This window comes from Aquarana catesbeiana, linkage group LG03 (genome assembly GCF_042186555.1).
Source record: "Aquarana catesbeiana isolate 2022-GZ linkage group LG03, ASM4218655v1, whole genome shotgun sequence".
In the NCBI taxonomy this organism is placed as follows: domain Eukaryota; kingdom Metazoa; phylum Chordata; class Amphibia; order Anura; family Ranidae; genus Aquarana; species Aquarana catesbeiana.
In genome coordinates, this window is record NC_133326.1 from 168,623,604 (window position 1) to 168,644,873 (window position 21,270).

Consider the following 21,270-nt stretch of genomic DNA (forward strand, 5'->3'; position numbering starts at 1 on the left):
ATGGAGGGTAAGAGGGGTGAAAGGCGATTGGCCAGGATCTTGGCAAAAAGTTTAACGTCTACGTTAAGGAGGGAGATAGGTCCATAACTAGTACATTGAGAGGGATCTTTGCCGGGTTTAGGTATTACTGAGATGGTGGCCGACAGAAGGGATTTGGAGAGGGGGATGATCATCATCTAGGTAATTAAACGCCGCTGCAAGAAGTGGAGCTAACAAATGGGCAAATGATTTGTAGAATCTGGGCGTGAAGCAGTCTGGTCCCGGGCATTTACCGGATTTCAATCCTTTAACCACCTGGCATCCGCGCTATAGCCGAATGACGGCTACAGCGCGGACCTACATTCCCGGGAGGACGTCATATGACGTCCTCCCCTGTGCACGCTCCCTGCGCGCGCCCTGCAGGGCGCGCGCCGGGCGCGTTGTGATCACCGAGTCACTGAGACTCGGCTGATCACCGATCTGTGTAAGGGGCCGGTCCTGGCTCCTTACCATGTGATCAGCTGTCAGCCAATGACAGCTGATCACATGATGTAAACAAAAGATCGGTAATCGTTTTTTTTTTTTACTCACGCTGACAGCGCGAGTAGAAAAAAAAGCCGATCACCGGATCGGATGTGAGGGACATCGGTCCCCAAGTGGAAGAGGCACATCTGCCTCATCAGTACCCAATAAAAGTGCCACCTAATAGTGCCCACAGTGCCACCTAATAGTGCCCACAGTGCCACCTAACAGTGCCCACAGTGCCACCTAACAGTGCCCACAAGTGCCACCTATCAGTGCCCACAAGTGCCACCTATCAATGCCCACCTGTAGTGCCAATCAGTGCCACCTGCCAGTGCTGCCCATCACTGCCACCCATCAGTGCCCATCACTGCCACCCATCAGTGCCCATCACTGCCGCCTATCAGTGCCCATCACTGCCGCCTCATCAGCGTAAATCAATGAAGGAGAAAAATTACCCGTTTAAAATTTTTTAAAACAAAATATAAAAAAATAAACTTTTTTTTAAAAAAAAAATCAGTTTTTTACATTTTTTTAATAAAAAGTAAAAACCGCAGAGGTGATCAAATACCACCAAAAGAAAGCTCTATTTGTGGTGAAAAAATGATAAAAATTTCATTTGGGTACAGTGTTGTATGACCGCGCAATTGTCATTCAAAGTGCGTCAGCGCCGAAAGCTGAAAATTGGTCTGGATAGGAGGGGGGTTTAAGTGCCCGGTAAGCAAGTGGTTAATAGCCAGTAGGAAGTCCGAAGATGTCAGGACTTCCTCCAGAGCTATGGAAGTGGGGGAGTCTATTCGTGGGAGGGCTGTTTCTGAAATATAATTTCCCATGTCAGAGGATTGTGGGTCTTGTCCTGCGTCTTGTCGTGGGGATTGTTGAGGTCGTGTGGGGAGGTTATACAGTTGAGAGTAATAGTGTTGGAAAGCATCTGCAATGCACCTAGGGGTTCTGATCTTTTGTTGGTCTGTGTTGCAAATGAATGGTATGGGGTGTCGGGGGGGACGCGGGTGTAGAACCTTAGCAAGGTGTTGTCCGCATTTATTAGCTAGCATGTAGTGACGATTTAGTCCTTTGTCTCTGGCTATAAGGGTGTTTGCATCTAGAATGCGGAGTAAATCTCTGCGGGCGTTGGAGAGATCCACAAAGGTGCTATGCGCGAGGTCTTTCTTATGTGTGCTTTCTAAGGTGTGAATAGATGATAGTAGCTTGACTATATCGGCCGATCTAGCCTTCTTTAATCGTGTGCCATGTTGGATGAAAATTCCCTGTAACACACATTTTAGGGCTTCCCACTTGATAAGGGGGTTGGTGTCATCTGAGCGGTGGTCATGTACAAAGTTTCGAATTGCCTGCTGGATGTCTGTCACACAAAGGCTATCCTTTAGTAGATTGTCATTTAAGCGCCAGGAAAATGTTTTGTGTGTTTTAGGCGGATGGGCTAAGCTTAAATGGGCGGGGGCGTGATCAGACCAAAGAATGTTACCTAGTGAAGCTTGTATAGGGAGTATATCAAGTAGGGATTGGGATACTAGAAAATAGTCAATGCGACTATATGAATTATGAGCGACCGAATAACAGCTGTAATCTCTCTCGAATGGGTGTTGGACTCGCCAGACATCCACTAATTGGGCTGAGTGTAGAAGTGATTTGATATGTGTGAGGGTGGAATGTGGTATAGCTGACTTACCCGAGGAGGTGTCCACGGCTGGCGAGAAGGTCACGTTGAGATCTCCTCCTACAATAAAACAGGGGCCCCCAAACGAGATTAGTTTGTCTATAAGCATGGAGAAAAAACTCCCTTGGTCTTGGTTTGATCCGTATACATTAGCAACTGTAAAAATAGAAAGGTTAGATTTTAGTTTGAGAAAAATGAAGCGACCATCAGGGTCTATCAGGGTATCTAATACTTCCGGGTGGAAGGATTTGTGGAACGCTATAGACACTCCTTTGGATTTAGTAAGTGGATTAGTGCTATGGAACCATTTATGGAAATGGGGGTTATTCAAGGTTGGGATGGACGAACCCTTAAAGTAGTAAAATTTGAGTCTTGGCTTTATGGAAGTGATATAACACCTGGCTTCTTTTCTCAGGGGTGTTAAAACCTCTACAATTATAGGAGGCTAAGGTAATGTGATCTAGCGGAAGCATAAGAGTAATGGGGTGGGAACAAGCCTAAGATCTCCCGTCAAAGCTCTGATGACCCCTACGTGACCCAGGACCTGCCCTGCGTGGGGGGGGAGGGAGAAAGGGGGGAAGGGAACAGAGGATGGGTAAGGAGAAGGAGTAGGAATAGAGGAAGTGAGAGAAGCAAAGAGGGTGGACAGAAACCGCCTTAGACCTGTAAAGACAAAACACATCCACCATGTAGACAGAGAGAGCCACCATGAGATATAGAGGTGAAAAAGGAGGTTAAAACCATGAAATGGTAACCTGAGAAGAATCATGGAGTGAAATCGCATGGTAACTGGATAGAAAAAAATACTAAATAACGTAAACAGTGCAATAATAAGCACTATTGGTCCTAAGTGGGGTTCAAACGTGGTAAGCGCACAGAGCGCCCCCCGGTCCCGGGATCCCCCCCGTACATACAACATGAACAACCTAAGGACATTGCTCACAAACATTTCTAGTCATAGGCGTAATGTAATGGCCCTAGCATGACACGTCTGCCTTTCTTCCGCACCGCTGTCGAAATGCTTCATGAAGCACAGAAGTCCTCCCCGTACTCAAACAGCGTGCAGGGAGTCACCTTGGCGGAAGGGGGGGGGGGGGTGGTGACAACTCCCCATATTCTGGGAGGGTTAGTGTGAATCTTAGCGTGGAAGGAAGGCATCAGTGCGATATTGTGATTATAGTAAATTAAGGCTTATCATCAGCAGTATTAGAACAAATATATACTTCCCTTGTCACAATCAGGGTCCCCCACTCCCCCACCCCATACCAACAACAGTTAGCCATAGACATAATGGACTAGTAGAAAAAAAAAGGAAAAATATTAAAGGAAAAGCTGGTATGTATGAGAGGATGCGCTACGAGGCCAAAAACCAAGAACTGAGGAAGAAATTAGAAAAACTTGTGCGCATCGTCTGTAAACAATGTAGTGCTGGTAGTTCTGGAAGTCCAGAAGTGGATTCGTCTCTTGTAGACAAAGCAAGAGAGAGGGGAAAAAAAAGGGATTGGAGACAGGTATCCCCCGTTTCACGAGAGAGCATCAGCCGTCTGGTGACTTGTGAGGTGAGGGTCTGGGGCGCTTCTGCCTGCCGGTCTTCTGCCATTGCGTGCTGAATGGTAGACCATGTGTGGTAGTTGGGAGAGGCCAGTCTGGTAGGGAAACCTGTGGAAGTTCCAGGGTGCTCAGGAATCTTGGTAGGTCTCCTAAGGTACGAAAGATGGCCGTCTTGCCCTCGTGCTGAACTCGCAGTTGGAACGGAAAGCGCCACTGGTATCTGATTTGTCCCTCTTGCAGAATTGAGGTAAGGGGTTTCAGAGAACGTCTCATGGCTAGTGTCTGACGGGAGAGGTCCGGGAGTAGCATGACAGGGGTGTCGTTAAGCCTGATGGAGTCCTGAGTGCTTGCCTCTCGCATGATGTTTTCTTTTACCTTGTAGAAATGCACTCTACACAGGGTGTCACAGACATAGGCAGAATCTGGATTATGGGGACCGGAGGTCCTATGCACTCTATCCAATTCAATGTGAGTGTCTTTGGGTTGCTGAAGTATTTGATTGAAGATAGAGGTTACAGCCCCTGCCAGGTCTTTATGCTCAATGGTTTCAGGGATGCCGCGTATTCTAATATTATTCCGTCTGTTACGGTTTTCAATATCGTCCTGGTGGTACATGAGCTGTTGGATTAAGACAGTATGAGAGTTCAGAATTTCCTCATGTGATTGCAGGGTGATACATATGCCCTCCGTGGTATTTTCCACATCCTCAATACGGATTCCCATGTCCCTTTTAAGCTCCACTATCTCCTGCCTGTATGCTTTTTCCATACGGGTGGTGTAATGCTCAAAATCGGCTTTTGTGGGGAGGGAGCGTATATATGTATGGAGGGATCGCATCTGCGATTCTAAGTCCCATCCGTCTCCTGAGTTCAGGGATGCCTGTGACTGGTTGTAGGGGCTGTGCGGGCTATGTTGGCTCTGTAGTGTGGGCTCGAGATCAGCTAGTGAGGCAGAGCGAGCCCTGGAGCGTACCTGCATGTCGTCTGGAGGCTCAGAGCGGGCGGGAGACGGAGGTGCCGGCGCTATCTTAGGCTGTCCCTGTGAGCTGTAGGCCGCAGATGCTCTGGTCACAAATCTGCCCAGATCGCTTTGTGTGCGATCGCCGACGGGCTTAGGGTGTTCCTTGGGCTTTCCTTTGCCCATCTGTGCGGATGAGGTGCGGTGTGAGGGGGGATGTCCCTGTTAAATCCTTGTGGAGATCCGTGGGACCGGGAGCCGCTGTAAAGTGCGACCTACGGCTCCATGCGCTAGGCCACGCCCCCCAGCCCATATTTTTAACCATTTCCCCATTTTCATCATCTGTGCTGACCATTTTCCATTCTTCCTAAATAACCATGCCACTGCCTGCCACGTGAACTGACCCTGGCCTGTTTTTTTACTATGCCTCTGCCTACCGTTTGGACTGCTTCCACGTGAAGTGACCCTGGCCTGTTTTATTAACTACGCTACTACCTACCGCTTGGACTGCTTGCACGTGAACTGACCCTGGCCTGTTTTATGGACTATGCTTTTGTCTACCGCTTGGACTGATCTGTTGCCCTGCTACTGTAGTACGCAGGGGTCTAACATATGTGAGGGGCTCCAGAATTGTTTTTCCAGAGGGAGAAATTTTTTTTTTTTCTGTTTTCTCCGGGTTTCGGAATTTCCGGATTAGGGTCTGGAGTCTGGAGGCTTCATAGAGATTTGGGTGGGTCGAAGCCTCTACCCCTGTGCCCCTGTGAACAGGTCTTACCTGATTGCGGCCCTCAGCCTGCTGCTGACTTACTGCCACCATGCCTCTGCCTGTCGCATGAATGGACCACACCGCTACCTGGACTATGCAAATAATTAGCTGTAGCAAGAGGCAGTATGTTTATGAAGGGCTGGAGAGCGGTACAATAATGAGTGTCTGCAGGTAACAGTGTACCAGGACCAATATTATGGCTGTGCTGGCTGTCTCTGCCTGGACAATTTCTATGGACTGTGCTGTGCTGACAATATCCTTGTGCTGACTATAGACAATATTCCTGCCTGCTGCCTGGATAATTACTAATGCTGTCGCTAAGCACATCCCTGCCTCCTGCCTGGACCAGTGCTCTCCTCTGTGGATACTACTAAAAGCACAGGTAATGCTTTTTTTTACCCTTTCCGCAATAGAATTTATTTTGGATTGTAATTCTTGGTATGTGCATGCTATGTGTTAGAAATATGAAGGGTTTTCAAAAATGATAGGTTGTCAGGAAATTATATATGTCATTTATGCTCCTAGAACACCTGATGGTGCTACTTGGATGTTGGACCTCTGTATGTGGCCAGGCTGTGTAAAAGTCTCACACATGTGGTATTGCCATACTCAGGAAGAGTAGCAGAATGTATTTTGGGGTGTCATCTTTGCTATGTACATGCTATGTGTTGGAAATATCTGATAAATGGACAACTTTGTGTAAAAAAAAATGCGTTTTCATTTTTTTCCACATTTTCCAAAAACTTCTGGAAAAAAATGAACCATTCAAAAGACTCATTATGCCTCATAGATTATACGTTGGGGTGTTTGCTTTCCAAAATGCGGTCATTTTGGGGGCAATTCCATTGTCCTGGTGCTCAAGGGCCTTCAAAAATGTAAATGGTGGTTGAGAAAAAAGATGTGTCATTTATGCTCGTAGAATACATGAAGATGCTACTTCAATGTTGGGCCTTTGTATGTGGCCCGGCTGTGTAAAAGTCTCACACATGTGGTATCGTTATACTAAGGAGGAGTAGCAGAATGTATTTTGGGGTGTCATCTTTGCTACGTACATGCTAAGTGTTGCAAATATCTGATAAATGGACAACTTTGTGTAAAAAAATGCGTTTTCATTTTTTTCCACATTTTCCAAAAACTTCTGGAAAAAAATGAACCGTTCAAAAGACTCATTATGCCTCATAGATTATACATTGGGGTGTTTACTTTCCAAAATGTGGTCATTTTGGGGGCAATTACATTGTTCTGGTGCTCCAGGGCCTTCAAAAGTGTAAATGGTGGTTGAGAAATGAGATGTGTCATTTATGCTCGTAGAACGCATGAAGATGCTACTTTAATGTTGGGCCTTTGTATGTGGCCAGGCTTTGTAAAAGTCTCACACATGTGGTATCGCCATACTCGGGAAGAGTAGAAGAATGTAGAATGTATTTTGGGGTGTAATTTGTTGTATGCATATGCTCTGAGAGAGAAATAACCTGTTAATATGACAATTTTGTAAAAAAAAAAAAAAAAAAAAAAAAAAAAATCTTAATTTTGCAAAGAATTGTGGGAAAAAATTACAACTTAAAAATTTCACCATGCTATTTACTTAATACTTTGGAATGTCTACTTTCTAAAAAGGAGTCATTTAGGGGGTATTTGTACTTTCCTGACTTAGTTAGTGTCCCAAGAAATGAGATAGACCGTCAGTACATCAGGTGTGATCAGATGTGATCAATTTTCAGTGATTGGCACCATAGTTTGTAGACTCTATAACTTTCACAAAGACCAAATAATATACACTAATTTGGGTTATTTTTACCAAAGATATGTAGCAGTATACATTTGGGCCAAAATTTATGAAGAAAACTTACTAATTTGCAAAATTTGATGACAGAAACAAAGAAAAAGGCATTTTTTTTACAAAACTTACGGTCTTTTTTTATTTATAGCACAAAAAATAAAAAACCCACTAGTGATTAAACACCACCAAAAGAAAGCTCTACTTGTGTGGAAAAAAGGACGCAAATTTCATATGGTTACAGTGTTGCATGACTGAGTAATTGTCATTCAAAGTGTGAGAGCACTGAAAGCTGAAAATTGGTTTGGGCAGGAAGGGGGTGTAAGTGCACTGTATTGAAGTGGTTAAAGGAGAATTGTACAAAAAAAAAATAAGATTGCTTAAACCCACAAGTGCTTTTTTTTACCACTACTATTCCTTTATATTTGCTTTTGGAGCAATTTAGATGAATCAGATGAAAGGTTTAGTGCTAGAAACACTTTTTGATAGATAAAAAGTGCATTTTATATACAGCTATATAGATCAGACCAAAATGAGGGACAAATGAGGAGGAATAAGGGACAGAGGGACATTGCTTCAAATCAGGGACTGTCACTCGAAATCAGGGACAGTTGGGAGCTATGCCCATAGGTCAAAGTGAAGTTCTCCCTCCTCCAGCCACCACATGACTTGTGGCAACCCGCCCTTGTGTTCTCATTTTCCAGCCTGCACTATGACTCAGTAAAACAAGCCTCGCCCGTCACTGTCACAGCCCATTCTCCTCCCCCCAACCATCTCCGAGAAATGGAAAATAGAAACTGGTCAGCGAGTCACATGACTGAACAGCCCGCGTCACATGGTCTGCCTGGGAATTTCCCTTCGTCTTGACGGTGAAGTCAGGTGAACCGGGGGGCGTGTCCTCCGCTGTAACCTGCGGAGTAAACAGAGAGAGGAGAAAAGCTTCAGGAAGGTGGTCAGCAGGTGAGTGTCCGACAGGTAATGGGCTCTTCTTCCTCCATAGGACTCAGCAGAAGTATGACAGCACTGACCTTTACCACGTGATCGGCGCACTATGCTCCTCTGTAGTGTTGTCATAGCCCGGCCCTTCATGGTTTATTTATATTTCCTCTACTAGACTCCTATACATCATGTGTGATCCATGTGTACATGAGGGCTCTGCTCGGTGTGAGTGCTGTATGATGACTGGAGCCATGTATAGAGGTCACCTAACCTTCCCAGTACCTGGCAATTGTCCCGTACCCACGTGTGTCCCCCCCCAACATTGTCCTGTACCCACGTGTGTCCCCCCCCAACATTGTCCTGTACCCACATGTCCCCCCCAACATTGTCCTGTACCCACATGTCCCCCCCCAACATTGTCCTGTACCCACATGTCCCCCCCAACATTGTCCTGTACCCACATGTCCCCCCCCAACATTGTCCTGTACCCACATGTCCCCCCCCAACATTGTCCTGTACCCACATGTCCCCCCCCCAACATTGTCCTGTACCCACATGTCCCCCCCCAACATTGTCCTGTACCCACATGTCCCCCCCCAACATTGTCCTGTACCCACATGTCCCCCCCCAACATTTTCCTTTACCCACGTGTGTCCCCCCTAACATTGTCCCATACGCCAATCTGTCCCCCCAACATTGTTCTGTACCCCCGTGTGTCCCCCCAACATTGTCCTGTCCCCTGCGTGTCCCCCTCAACATTGTCCCGTGCCCCTGCGTGTCCCCCTCAACATTGTCCCGTGCCCCCGCGTGTCCCCCTCAACATTGTCCCGTGTCCCCCTCAACATTGTCCCGTGTCCCCCTCAACATTGTCCCGTGTCCCCCTCAACATTGTCCCGTGTCCCCCTCAACATTGTCTCGTGTCCCCGCGTGTCCCCCTCAACATTGTGCCCCCGCGTGTCCCCCTCAACATTGTCGCGTGCCCCCCCCTAACATTGTCGCGTGCCCCCCCCCTAACATTGTCGCGTGCCCCCCCCCTAACATTGTCGCGTGCCCCCCCCTAACATTGTCGCGTGCCCCCCCCTAACATTGTCGCGTGCCCCCCCCTAACATTGTCGCGTGCCCCCCCCTAACATTGTCGCGTGCCCCCCCCTAACATTGTCGCGTGCCCCCCCCCTAACATTGTCGCGTGCCCCCCCCCTAACATTGTCGCGTGCCCCCCCCTAACATTGTCGCGTGCCCCCCCCCTAACATTGTCGCGTGCCCCCCCCCTAACATTGTCGCGTGCCCCCCCCCTAACATTGTCGCGTGCCCCCCCCCTAACATTGTCGCGTGCCCCCCCCTAACATTGTCGCGTGCCCCCCCCTAACATTGTCGCGTGCCCCCCCCCCTAACATTGTCGCGTGCCCCCCCCCCTAACATTGTCGCGTGCCCCCCCCCTAACATTGTCGCGTGCCCCCCCCTAACATTGTCGCGTGCCCCCCCCTAACATTGTCGCGTGCCCCCCCCTAACATTGTCGCGTGCCCCCCCCTAACATTGTCGCGTGCCCCCCCAACATTGTCGCGGGCCCCCACAACATTGTCGCGTGCCCCCCCCCTAACATTGTCGCGTGCCCCTCCGCGTGTCACCCCCTTAACGTTGTCCGGTGCCCCCGCGTGTCACCCCCTTAACGTTGTCCGGTGCCCCCGCGTGTCACCCCCTTAACGTTGTCCGGTGCCCCCGCGTGTCACCCCCTTAACGTTGTCCGGTGCCCCCGCGTGTCACCCCCTGACGTTGTCCGGTGCCCCCGCGTGTCACCCCCTAACATTGTCCCATACGCCAATCTGTCCCCCCAACATTGTTCTGTACCCCCGTGTGTCCCCCCAACATTGTCCTGTCCCCTGCATGTCCCCCCAACATTGTCCTGTCCCCTGCGTGCCCCCCTCAACATTGCCCCGTGCCCCCCTCAACATTGTCCCGTGCCCCTCTCAACATTGTCCCCATGCGTGTCCACCCCCTGACGTTGTCCGGTCCCCATGCGTGTCCACCCCCTGACGTTGTCCGGTCCCCATGCGTGTCACCCCCTGACGTTGTCCGGTCCCCATGCGTGTCACCCCCTGACGTTGTCCGGTCCCCATGCGTGTCACCCCCTGACGTTGTCCGGTCCCCATGCGTGTCACCCCCTGACGTTGTCCGGTCCCCATGCGTGTCACCCCCTGACGTTGTCCGGTCCCCATGCGTGTCACCCCCTGACGTTGTCCGGTCCCCATGCGTGTCACCCCCTGACGTTGTCCGGTCCCCATGCGTGTCACCCCCTGACGTTGTCCGGTCCCCATGCGTGTCACCCCCTGACGTTGTCCGGTCCCCCCGTGTGTCACCCCCTAACGTTGTCCGGTCCCCCCGTGTGTCACCCCCTAACGTTGTCCGGTCCCCCCGTGTGTCACCCCCTAACGTTGTCCCATACGCCTGCCATGCCAACCAGACCATGGCCCTAATTTGGGAAATCTCCCCTCACTTCCTGTATTGGTGACATGGTCCCCAGTAGGGAAATCTCCCCTCACTTCCTGTATTGGTGACATGGTCCCCAGTAGGGAAATCTCCCCTCACTTCCTGTATTGGTGACACGGTCCCCAGTAGGGAAATCTCCCCTCACTTCCTGTATTGGTGACACGGTCCCCAGTAGGGAAATCTCCCCTCACTTCCTGTATTGGTGACACGGTCCCCAGTAGGGAAATCTCCCCTCACTTCCTGTATTGGTGACACGTCCCCAGTAGGGAAATCTCCCCTCACTTCCTGTATTGGTGACACGGTCCCCAGTAGGGAGATTTCCCCTCACTTCCTGTATTGGTGACACGGTCCCCAGTAGGGAGATTTCCCCTCACTTCCTGTATTGGTGACACGGTCGCCAGTAGGGAAATCTCCCCTCACTTCCTGTATTGGTGACACGGTCCCCAGTAGGGAAATCTCCCCTCACTTCCTGTATTGGTGACACGGTCCCCAGTAGGGAAATATCCCCTCACTTCCTGTATTGGTGACATGGTCCCCAGTAGGGAAATCTCCCCTCACTTCCTGTATTGGTGACACGGTCTCCAGTAGGGAAATCTCCCCTCACTTCCTGTATTGGTGACACGGTCCCCAGTAGGGAAATCTCCCCTCACTTCCTGTATTGGTGACACGGTCCCCAGTAGGGAGATTTCCCCTCACTTCCTGTATTGGTGACACGGTCCCCAGTAGGGAGATTTCCCCTCACTTCCTGTATTGGTGACACGGTCCCCAGTAGGGAGATTTCCCCTCACTTCCTGTATTGGTGACACGGTCCCCAGTAGGGAAATCTCCCCTCACTTCCTGTATTGGTGACACGGTCCCCAGTAGGGAAATCTCCCCTCACTTCCTGTATTGGTGACACGGTCCCCAGTAGGGAAATCTCCCCTCACTTCCTGTATTGGTGACACGGTCCCCAGTAGGGAAATCTCCCCTCACTTCCTGTATTGGTGACACGGTCCCCAGTAGGGAAATCTCCCCTCACTTCCTGTATTGGTGACACGTCCCCAGTAGGGAGATTTCCCCTCACTTCCTGTATTGGTGACACGGTCCCCAGTAGGGAGATTTCCCCTCACTTCCTGTATTGGTGACACGGTCCCCAGTAGGGAAATCTCCCCTCACTTCCTGTATTGGTGACACGGTCCCCAGTAGGGAAATCTCCCCTCACTTCCTGTATTGGTGACACGGTCCCCAGTAGGGAAATCTCCCCTCACTTCCTGTATTGATGACACGGTCCCCAGTAGGGAAATCTCCCCTCACTTCCTGTATTGGTGACACGGTCCCCAGTAGGGAAATCTCCCCTCACTTCCTGTATTGGTGACACGTCCCCAGTAGGGAGATTTCCCCTCACTTCCTGTATTGGTGACACGGTCCCCAGTAGGGAGATTTCCCCTCACTTCCTGTATTGGTGACACGGTCCCCAGTAGGGAGATTTCCCCTCACTTCCTGTATTGGTGACACGGTCCCCAGTAGGGAGATTTCCCCTCACTTCCTGTATTGGTGACATGGTCCCCAGTAGGGAGATTTCCCCTCACTTCCTGTATTGGTGACATGGTCCCCATTAGGGAGATTTCCCCTCACTTCCTGTATTGGTGACATGCTCCCCATTAGGGAGATTTCCCCTCACTTCCTGTATTGGTGACACGGTCCCCAGTAGGGAAATATTCCCTCACTTCCTGTATTGGTGACACGGTCCCCAGTAGGGAAATCTCCCCTCACTTCCTGTATTGGTGACATGTTCTCCAGTAGGGAAATCTCCCCTCACTTCCTGTATTGGTGACATGGTCTCCAGTAGGGAAATCTCCCCTCACTTCCTGTATTGGTGACACGGTCCCCAGTAGGGAAATCTCCCCTCACTTCCTGTATTGGTGACACGGTCCCCAGTAGGGAGATTTCCCCTCACTTCCTGTATTGGTGACACGGTCCCCAGTAGGGAGATTTCCCCTCACTTCCTGTATTGGTGACACGGTCCCCAGTAGGGAGATTTCCCCTCACTTCCTGTATTGGTGACACGGTCCCCAGTAGGGAAATCTCCCCTCACTTCCTGTATTGGTGACACGGTCCCCAGTAGGGAAATCTCCCCTCACTTCCTGTATTGGTGACACGGTCCCCAGTAGGGAGATTTCCCCTCACTTCCTGTATTGGTGACACGGTCCCCAGTAGGGAGATTTCCCCTCACTTCCTGTATTGGTGACACGGTCCCCAGTAGGGAGATTTCCCCTCACTTCCTGTATTGGTGACACGGTCCCCAGTAGGGAGATTTCCCCTCACTTCCTGTATTGGTGACACGGTCCCCAGTAGGGAGATTTCCCCTCACTTCCTGTATTGGTGACACGGTCCCCAGTAGGGAGATTTCCCCTCACTTCCTGTATTGGTGACACGGTCCCCAGTGGGGAAATCTCCCCTCACTTCCTGTATTGGTGACACGGTCCCCAGTGGGGAAATCTCCCCTCACTTCCTGTATTGGTGACACGGTCCCCAGTAGGGAAATCTCCCCTCACTTCCTGTATTGGTGACATGGTCCCCAGTAGGGAAATCTCCCCTCACTTCCTGTATTGGTGACACGTCCCCAGTAGGGAGATTTCCCCTCACTTCCTGTATTGGTGACACGGTCCCCAGTAGGGAGATTTCCCCTCACTTCCTGTATTGGTGACACGGTCCCCAGTAGGGAGATTTCCCCTCACTTCCTGTATTGGTGACACGGTCCCCAGTAGGGAGATTTCCCCTCACTTCCTGTATTGGTGACACGGTCCCCAGTAGGGAGATTTCCCCTCACTTCCTGTATTGGTGACACGGTCCCCAGTAGGGAGATTTCCCCTCACTTCCTGTATTGGTGACATGGTCCCCAGTAGGGAGATTTCCCCTCACTTCCTGTATTGGTGACATGGTCCCCAGTAGGGAGATTTCCCCTCACTTCCTGTATTGGTGACATGCTCCCCATTAGGGAGATTTCCCCTCACTTCCTGTATTGGTGACATGCTCCCCATTAGGGAGATTTCCCCTCACTTCCTGTATTGGTGACATGCTCCCCATTAGGGAGATTTCCCCTCACTTCCTGTATTGGTGACATGCTCCCCAGTAGGGAGATTTCCCCTCACTTCCTGTATTGGTGACACGCTCCCCAGTAGGGAGATTTCCCCTCACTTCCTGTATTGGTGACACGCTCCCCAGTAGGGAGATTTCCCCTCACTTCCTGTATTGGTGACACGCTCCCCAGTAGGGAGATTTCCCCTCACTTCCTGTATTGGTGACATGCTCCCCATTAGGGAGATTTCCCCTCACTTCCTGTATTGGTGACACGCTCCCCATTAGGGAGATTTCCCCTCACTTCCTGTATTGGTGACATGCTCCCCATTAGGGAGATTTCCCCTCACTTCCTGTATTGGTGACATGCTCCCCATTAGGGAGATTTCCCCTCACTTCCTGTATTGATGACATGGTCCCCATTAGGGAGATTTCCCCTCACTTCCTGTATTGATGACATGCTCCCCTCAATTCTGTTTCTGTGACAGGGTCCCCCTCTGAGAGTTAAGAAGAGTGATGGGAACAAACCTCTGTCAGGATTCCATTACTGTCCTCATGTTGGGTAGCTCTCACTTCTCAGGGTGTTGTCATTGCAAGGCTTAGAACTTCTGTTCTGTTCTGATTGCTGTGTCTCTCTATCCTGGAGACATCCCACACCCTTCCCTATAGGGACACAGATAGCAAGAAAAACCCACCAGAAGTTCTACTTCTTCCTCACTCTCTATCCAGATGAAAACAAAATGCTTTGGCTGGAGTTGGGCTTTAAAAATAGATGATGTGGACAGGCACGGCTATTTAAAATTGTTATGAGATCTGAATCCCTATTTATATTTTGCACGGCACCTCTTGGCATTTTCCTAGCACATGAGAGCAGGGTGATATTACCAAAAGGTACTTGTGGACCAGCTGGGTGACGTGGAAGGACAGCACAGCCCCCATACAAGGCTGCATCCTTCTCTACCTGGGATCGCTCCTGTTTGGTCTAATGGCAGCTCTGATGGCATATAATCTGGTTGGCAGCTAACGGGGTGAAGCCTTTCCAAGACAATGCCATTGATGTTCTTCTAGGCAGGATTAGCTCTAACTACTTCATCAATGTAACCTTTTAGTGGATTCTGCTAACACTTCTATTGCAGTCACTTTGTTCTGATTAATAATTGACAAACTAAACTTGTACTACCGGTATGTGTATGTCGTTTCCTGATTGCTGACTATTACATTACCACACCCTTCCTTAGCCAGCACGCTCTACCTGAGTTACTTTGTATTTATTTGTAGAACTTTACTGCTCCCTTTCCTATTGCCTGATAACGCCCAAATAGAAGTTGCACGTCTCCCATGTACCTGGTGGATAGGTGCCCTATAGTGATTGCTATGGATGGATGTTTTGTGGCCTCGCAGGTTCCATCCCTTAAATACCACTGCAGTAAATGTGTGAAATGCATCTATCTGGCATGCCGGTGGCTTTGTATCATCTTCCTTATTGTATATCATCGTGAGCAGCAATGCTGTCTTGGCAAGGTTAAGACCCCTTTCACACTGGGGCGGTTTGCAGGTGTTATTGCGCTAAAAATACCGCCTGCAAACCGACCCAAAACAGCCGCTGCTGTTTGTTCAGTGTGAAAGCCCGAGGGCTTTCACACTGAAGGGGTGCGCTGGCAGGAGAAGAAAAAAAACTCCTGCTAGCCGCATCTTTGGAGCGGTGAAGGAGCAGTGTATTCGCCGCTCCTGCCCATTGAAATCAATGGGGCAGAGCGGCTATACCGCGGCTATAGCTGCGCTATTCGAGCGGTTTTAACCCTTTTTCGGCCACCAGCGGGGGTTAAAACCACACCGCTAGCGGCCGAATACAGCCGCAAAAACGACGGCAAAACAGCGCTAAAAATAGCGCTGTTTTACCGCCGACGCCCCCACCGCCCCAGTGTGAAAGGGGCCTTAGTGTTTTTCTCTTATAAGCAATCCTGCTTTCACTTTCAAGTACAACTCCTGTCTGGATTTAATTTTTTATTCTTCTCTTTTCTGCAGAGGGGTCCTGAGCCCAATTCTTGTTTTTCCTATTCATCACAACTCTATGATCTACAGCAGGGCACCTTTTTGTACTCTCCTTCACCAATAGCTTTGTGGAAGCTTGTTTTCTGGGATTATTATTATTATACAGGATTTATGTAGCGCCAACAGTTTACGCAGCGCTTTACAACATTAGGGCAGACAGTACAAGTACAATACAATTAAATACAGGAGGAATCAGAGGGCCCTGCTCGTTAGAGCTTACAATCTAGGAGGGAGGGTCAAGTTATACAAAAGGTTAATAGCTGTGGGGGATGAGCTAATGGAGAAAATAATGCAGTTGTTAGATGGAGGCAGGATAGGCTTCTCTGAAGAGGAAAGTTTTCAGAGATCACCTAAAAGTGGATACATTTGGAGACAGTCTGACAGATTGGGGTAGGGAATTCCAGAGGATGGGCGAGGCTCGGGAGAAGTCCTGGAGGTGGATATGGGAGGAGGTGACGAAGGAGCTAGAGAACAGGAGGTCCTGGGAGGAACGGAGATGGTGATTACATTGGTATTTTGAGACTAGGCTAGTGATGTAGCTGGGGGCAGAGTTGTGGATGGCTTTGTAACTTATTGATAGTATTTTGAATTTAATTAGTTGTGGCAGCCAATGGAGGGATTGGCAGAGGGGGGTAGCAGACACTGAGCGGTTTGTAAGGTGGATGAGTCTGGAAGCATCATTCATGATGGACTGAAGGGGGATAGTCTATTTAAAGGTAAGCCAATGAAGAGGGAGTTGCAGTAGTCAAGGCGAGAGATAACCAGGGAGTGAATCAGGAGCTTTGTGGTTTCATTGGTTAGAAAGGGACGTAGTTTAGAGATGTTGTGGAGGTTGAGGCGGCAAGCTTTGGAAAGTGATTGGATGTGGGGCCGAAAGGAGAGTTCAGAGTCCAGGATAACACCTAGTACCCTGACATGTGGGGACGGGTGGATGGTTGTGCCATTGCTCTTGACAGATAACTCGGGGGAAGAGGCACGTGGGGGGAGGAAATATTATAAGCTTGATTTTGGACAAGTTGAGTTTGAGGAAGTGGTGTGACATCCATACAGATATGTCGGTTAGTAAGTGATGCGTGAGGAGACTGATGGAGTGAGTTGAGGGGTGGAGAGATAGATTTGTGTGTCGTCAGCATAGAAATGATATTGAAAGCCGTGAGAGGCTATCAACTGACCCAGGGAAGAGGTGTAGACTGAAAATAAAAGAGGTCCAAGAACAGAACCTTGGGGGACCCCAACAGAGAAGGGAAGAGGAGTGGAGGAAGTAGAATTGTAAGGGACACTGAAGGTGCGTTGGGATAGGTAGGATGAGAGCCACTGAAGAGCACAGTCACAGAGACCGAGGGGGTAAAGTTTTTTGAGGAGGAGGGGGTGGTCAACCGTGTCAAAGGCAGCCAGGATAAGCCTAACTAATTATAAAAATGCTCCCCCTCCTAACACCTATTCTGAGTAACCTGTGTAAGAAAAGCCTGTAGACTTACCTATTTTCAGACCCTTTAATCCCGGTCACGTGATCCAGCGGGAGTCCCACCAACAGATAGGCCGTTAAAGCCTACACGTGATGTCACTGATCCCAGCCATTGTCAAGAGCACTCTCTTCTCCCCTACAGCTGGCGCTGGCTGACATGGGAGATCACGTGACCTAACTGAAGCAGCCTGATAATAGGTAAGTATTAGTATATACATTTTTCTTACACAGATTAGTCTGCATAGGTGTGAAGAGTATAGCCGGTGTTTTATCAAATAGTGCATCCCCGTCGGATAATGCCTCTGACAATCTGCACAGGACGCAACTTCACTCCAGCTAATATGTTGATCAGCTGGCGTGATGTCTATACTGCGCATGCACAGATCGCGTGAGGCATTAACTGACGATCTGCAAAGGGGGAATGTAATCATCAGATTCCACCTTCCTCTCTGCTCATGCGGGAGAATTGGCCGATCACATGACAGGCGGACTTCGATGTGTTGCACGATTACATTGTCCCTTTGCATATTGTCAGATAATGCCGCTGACAATCTTCGCATGCGCAGTGTTGACGTCCTGCCAGCTGATCAACATATCAGTTGGAGTGACGTTGTGTCCTGCGCATGCGCAGGTCATCGGAGGCATTATCCGACAGGATGCACTTTTCGATAGAACACTGGCAACATGTCATCCAAAGGGAATACGTTTATTGATACAAGTGGAGTATACAACGGCTTGCATGTTTCAGCTACAGAGCATTAATTATAGCCAGTATAGTCTGTATAGGTGTTTAGAGGGGAGCATTTTTAAGATTAGTTAGCTTTATCCTGGAATTCAACGATTACCTTGTAAAACAACCCATTCAGTTTAAAAAAATAAATAATGAAAGGCAAAACATTTTTTTATAGATATATAAAACATAAATACATTTTTTCCCTTTTTTATAAGTGATCACATTCCCTCTGTTCCCAGCTGCATAACAGTTGGAGGAGGAGAAACCACAGCACGCTGAGCTTCCCAGTGGTAGGCTGTACATGAGGGACGTGTTAGGACAAGATTGTTGGAAGAGAGCAGGCTTAGTTCCCAGCACAGCTCGAGAACTGACCGCGGTGTGCTCTCCTGCTTAGTGGGGTCAGTTTTTAATAGGAAAGCAGAGGGACTGGCAGGAACACCAGCGATTTCACATAAAGGAAGCATACAAAGAAAAAAGTAGACTTTCTCATACAAGTACATGGTACAGCAGGCACATATCAGGAATATGAAGTTTTGGGGTAACAAATGCAGAAGATTTTTTATGTTAATGCATTAAGATAAAAAGCCTTCTGTGTGTATCAGCCTCCCCTAATTACTTATCTGAGCCCCCTCTTTCTCCAATGATGTCCACGAGTGTCTAAGCCATCTGGGACACTCCTCCTGATTGGCTGAGACACAGCAGCGGCACCATTGGCTCCCGCGGCTGTCAAAGTCTGTCAGCCAGTCAGGGAGAGTGGGGGTGGGGCCAGAGCTCTGACTCAGCTCGGGTGCCTCCATAAGAAGCTGCTGGCTGAGGGGGGACTCGATAGGAGGGAGGGGCCAGGAGCAGTAAAGAGGGACCCAAGAAAAGGAGGATCCGGGCTGCTCTGTGCAAAACCAACTGCACAGAGGAGGTAAGTATGACATGTTTGTTATTGAAAAAGAAAAACGAGACTTTACAATCACTTTAACACCCCCTGTAGTTGTCAGTGTTATAGGGTTATGATTGCATTATGTTATTAAAGTTTTTCTAAAGGTCAAAGGCCTTTTTTACCTTCATGCATTCTCTGTATTAAGGTAAACATTTTGGGTACAGCCCCCCCTTATACTTGCCTGAGCCCCATCTCGATCCAGCAATGTGCATGAGACCAGTGGCTCTCTGGGGGTCTCTCGCCTCATTGGCTCACACAGCAGTTGGAGCCTTTGGCTCCTGCTGCTGTCAGTCACAACCAATGAGGAGAGAGTGGGGCAGGGTTAAGCCACAGGAAAGAGGAGAGAGAGAGAGAGAGAGAGAGAGAGGGGCACCGAGCCAACCATAGTGTAGTAAGCGAGTTTATTGTAAAGATAAAAAAAAAAAAAAGGGAATATTTGCGCTCACAAACAAAACTAGATAAAAGCGTGTCTCTTAAATTGGTGTGCAGTCCAGACATCTGTAGAGATGGAAGACCAGAGTGCAGCTCCCTCCGTGGCTGCTTGCTATACCAGAGCTGCTCCAGCCAGGCACTATATACAGGGGAAGAACCACCACTGTGGGACAAGGAAGACACGCTGAATGTTGTGTTCACACTGCCAGGACGTGTGTAGTTGCAAGGGCTGTCAGAAAATGCATTTTGGAGGCTAGGACCCACCTCCTTCCTCAGTCTACGCTCCATATGTGAATGGACACACAGCACGTGGCTCAGGAACTCCCATAGCAAGTGGTTTGCTATTGGGGGCACTCAGCAGGGAAGGGAGCCAGTGCTGCTGCCAGGGGACATAAGAAAAAGGGGATCTGGGCTGCTCTGTGCAAAACTCTTGCATAGAGCAGGTAAGTGTAACATGTTTATTAACTGCTTCCCATCTGTGCCAATTCTAGCACTTCACTCCTACATGTAAAAATCATTTTTTTTTCTAGAAAATTCCTCAGAACCCCCAAACATATATATATATATATATATATATATATATATATATATATATATATATATATATATATATATATATATATATATATATATATATATATATATATATATATATATATATATATATATATATTTTTTTTTTTAACAGAGACCCTAAGGAATAAAATTGTGGTTGTTAAAACTTTTTATGTTACATGGTATTTGCGCAGGGATTTTTGAAACGTGTTTTTTTTTTTTTTTTTTTTAGAAAAAAAGTTTCATGAATTAAAAAAAAAAAAAAAAAGTAAGCACTGGAGGGGGGGTGGGACGTCTCCTCCCGCTGCCTGTAAGAACGACCAGTGTATGCTAATACGCTTGTCAGTCTTGTTTTCTGTTTTAACTTACATATGGCTAGTTGTCCTGTAGGTCATATAAACCTGAATACTTGTACTGGAGCACAAAGGCGTGTGTGTGGTTTCCTCCAGGCTGTCATCTGTTGTGATTAGAGGCTGTGGCCATCCCTGTGCAGTTCATCTTACATAAGTAAAAACTACTATAGCTGTGCCAGTCATTCCTATTGGGTACACTTCCTGTACAGGCTGCCTTCTTTCTTTTTTGTAACTTTTTTTTTCTGGCAGATTCAATGTTATGGATAAGTTAACCCAAATATGATTTTATATCTAGACCCCGTAGAATCCTCAATGATATTGAAGACTGGGATTAGAAACTAGTTATGTCTTCTATTTATATAGTAGATCATTTACCTTTTTTTGCATTCCATATACAATCTTTATTTTTATTTATAATTAATTAAGGTAGCCATACATGTAAAGAGAGTAATCCAGGGACACAGAATGTGGAAACATATTAAACAAATAAATGGCACACCTACATCAAGGGAACCTGGAGTACAGTGTGAGGGCAGGAGGGAGGATGCTGTGTCACTGGTAAATACACAGGGTGCCGATGCTGACAGCTCAGGAGAGACCAAGCCCAAGCCCACCAAGTGGATGGTAACGTGCACCGTCCTGGCCGCCACTCATGCACCTCGCTCCTGTACTATTAGCTATGCATTTGTGCATTTCTGGGGTTACACCCGCTTTGTCAGCCTGGATCAATGAGGATGACTACGGTGATAAATAGGTAGCCATACATGGCTAACAGCGAATCAGATTCTGGTGCTGCAACTGATGAATATAATAGATGGGAACAGAGATTTTCTTCATCCATGCTGTTTAGGGAATCTGGGAATTGTCCCTGGAGGCTGAACGAGAGAAAATCATGTGTATGGCTAGCATTAGTTTTAGAAGCTGTACTAGAATCTTGAAATGGGATTACCTTGTTGGTACTACATCTGCTTACTAAATTCTGGCTTTTGACGATGCATAAAAAAATGATTTCATTTATTAAGTATTTATTTTATAATT

The 21,270-nt window shown here is 48.3% G+C and overlaps 1 protein-coding gene across 2 annotated transcripts in view; it reads left to right on the forward strand.

Moving 5' to 3' along the window:
* The first annotated feature begins 8,032 nt into the window (after nt 1–8,032).
* The window catches only part of OPTN (optineurin), a 54,391-nt gene continuing 41,153 nt past the window's right edge, over nt 8,033–21,270 (forward strand). Inside the window, exon 1 of one of the 2 annotated variants that reach the window (XM_073619508.1) lies at nt 8,033–8,190. The gene's annotated coding sequence lies outside the window, so the exon portion shown is untranslated. Of the gene's footprint in view, nt 8,206–21,270 lie in introns of both variants that reach the window. The other variant, XM_073619509.1, reaches the window with a different exon arrangement.